This window comes from Parasteatoda tepidariorum, chromosome 1 (assembly GCF_043381705.1).
Source record: "Parasteatoda tepidariorum isolate YZ-2023 chromosome 1, CAS_Ptep_4.0, whole genome shotgun sequence".
NCBI classification, from domain to species: Eukaryota; Metazoa; Arthropoda; class Arachnida; order Araneae; family Theridiidae; genus Parasteatoda; species Parasteatoda tepidariorum.
The window spans coordinates 7,807,998-7,811,306 of NC_092204.1; positions in this window are offsets into that span (position 1 = coordinate 7,807,998).

Below are 3,309 nucleotides of genomic sequence, written 5' to 3' on the forward strand. Positions count from 1 at the left end.
AGGGTAGATACTCCAAATTCCACTTTGCATTTACATTTTTATATTATTTTTAAATAATCATTTTTTTTTTCAATTTCAATTCCAATAAACCAAGGCTCCGGTTCAGAAACATAGGTTATGAGATAAGGAGTTTTTTTTAAAAAAAATATTCCTTGACATTTTCAAACCTTTAAATTTAATCTTAAAAAAAAACAATATTTTAAGAGTATTTTCTTAAACTTAAGCCACTCGGAGTAAAACTCTGGGAGAAAGAGCGAGAGGATGTAGAGATTCTTGTCGGTAGGATCGATTGGCTGAAAACGAAAAATGGATTGTCAGATAACTCCATTTCGAAAATCGTTGAGCACAATTGATCAAAAAAGCTAATGCACCTTATCTTATTTAAATTGTGTACAGTTACGTAGAAATTGAACAAGTGGACAAATATTTTTTTTTTCTTTGACAACAATTGACTTCAAATTATTTCGCATTTTTTTTATTTACTTATTTTATTGTTACATACCAATAACACTAAACTCAACTGCAAAAGGCGTGGCATAGTGGTAGTACCTGTTATCGTATAAAAGATAACTCCGATCCAGAATTTGTGGAATATTATTTGGAACAAATAATGACGTCAGAACTACGATGATTGCAAACTGACGATTGCAAATCTGTGGAGTCAAAAGCCGGAATTTTTTATTTTATAACAGTCGTTGAGCAGCCGACCCAATTTAGGGTTTGCGACTGCTAATATTCAACTCCGTAGCCTTGTAGTTTTAAACCCAATCCAGAAGACAAGAGAACTCCTGGATCACTGCTCCCAGAGGTATTTGTTAAGGGAACATGGAGGACTATGTAACCTGACAGATTTGACGTGCATCAGTCACCATTTACTACACGGGGAGTCTTCGGAAAACGGGGATCGAACCCATAACCTCTTGGACCTGGGTCTAGTGTCCTACCAACCAAGCTATCCCAGCCCTAAAAGCCAGAACTTATTTACGAACTACGAGAAGAATGCAGACTACATTTATAAAAGTATATGTCATAGACTGATTTAAAAATTTACCTCCTTGCAATGTGCCAAGATAATTGAGAAAATTTTCAGTGTTTTCTAATTTGCTCTACATTTTTAGGTTAGACTGTTTTCGAAAAAAATATTGACTAATTTGCATATATTTATTGCATTATACCTTTATTAAGGGAATTACGTCATGGCAATTTTGTGTCAATTGCGAAATACCTTAAATAATTCAGACGCATTTCCTGATTAGCCTGAAGTTTTGTGAATACTCTGCAATAAATATAAAATGTTTTAGGCTGATTATAAAATGCGCTAGATACTTTTCCAATAATGCAAAATGAGAGCGACTGGTTGCCTAAATCTACTAATTTAGCATACGGTATTAGTCTAGGCATGGTTTATAAAAGCACAGTTTTTTTAAAAAAGGGAAAAAAGGATTTTTTCATTTCCTTTTCCCCTTACAGTAGAATATAGAAAATAAATAATGGATATTATTGTTCCATTTGGCGATACTAAGCTGCAAGTGAAGTGTGATGCTAATATATTTATACAGTTAAATTTCGAATAGAGTATTAGTCCAAACTGATAAACTGAGATGAATTTAAAATTATGAGATAAATTATTACTATTCTTTCAGATTATATTGATCTAGACATAGTTTAAAGAAAAGCACAGCTGTTTAAAAACAAAAGAAAAACTATATTTTCCCCTTACAGTAGAATTTAGAACATAAATAAAGTATATTATTGTTCCATTTGGCGATGCTAAGCTGTAAGTGAAGTGTGATGCTAACATATACAATTAAATTTCGAGAGTATTAGTTCAAATTGATATACTGAGATGAATTTAAAATTATAATATAAATTGTTACTTTTCTTTCAGAATATATTGATCTAACGTCAAAAACTTCTCCCGAATTTCTGTATGAAACGTCAATTGTTAAAAAATCAGTTCAATATGAGATAAGCATGTGTAAGCCATGCATTCAAGAAGAAGAGGTAATAAACATTTGAATTGAAACTTTAAGATTTTATTGTTTATTTCTGGCAATTGCCAACAGTAGAAGATATTTGAGTTATTCATACCTAATTTTTCATCTTACAAACATCCCGCGTAGCATGAAAGGGCAAATGAACGTTGAAAATACGTTAGAAAGTTATAAGGTTATGGACTTAACGTTAAAATTACGTCGATTTTAGCGTTAGTACGTTATAAGATTTTGGACTTGGCACAAAATTGACATAATTTTAACGTTATGATTTTCACCCTTGGATCATTTGTTAAAACGTATACCTGTTTTACCTTTAAATATTTCGTTAAAAATACGTACTAAAAGTACGTTATTTTAACGTGCATATTTTTCGACAGTTTTTTAAAAACGCTTTATTTCGGAAAATTTACGTCTTGTTGCATAGTCGTTACGTCTCGTTGCAATTACGTTAATTTGTTGTGATTATAAACGTAAATTTAACGGTAAAAATGTTTCGATAAGAAAAACAAAAATAGTTTTCTTTTTAGCTATCTCGTAAAGTAGTTCGATAGACGAAAGATATTTCTGCATGCAGTGATTTACCTGTTTGTTTTTTTAAATTTCATTTCCACGAATAATGTTTTTAACATCGGCTTTGCTTTTTCAGCATATATGATTAGGTATCAAAAAAAGGTTTATTTTTGTTAGAAGTGTAATAACACAATAAAATTAAGTATTTTTTTTATACACTGAAAGAAAAATAAGATACGAAAATAATATGCAAACTTTTATTTACCAAAGCTTTGAAACACATATTTTTCCCTGCTTATGCTTAGTACTTTTTTTTAAAATTGAAACCATCAAAATAAGATGCTGTATGTGTTAAATGGTGACTAAATAAAGGAAATTTTATTTTTATTATATCTTCGCATTTTCAAATTTTTGCAAGCTGTGTGAAATCATTTATTAAAAATTAGCTTAACTAATACGGACTACTTTTCTGTGCCTTTATACTACAATATTTCCCACCATGAGGGATCATTAATTAGTAAATTAGTATTCAAACAAAAGAACAAACTAAAAAAACGGTAAGGAACTCCTTGAATCAATTTGACACTTAGAGACATTTCGTTTCTAATTATCCCATTTCAACCCTTTTCTTATTTTCCACCATTCTTACAATTTCTTTGTTTTTGGTCCTGCAATCCTGACTATAGTTTGTCTTCGGTAAGAACTCCCCCGTCACAAAGTCTGAAGCCGTCGGCTGGTTTGGAAACAAGAATAGCAAAATTCAGGGAGGGTAGCTTCTCTTCACTNTTTACTTTTACATCAA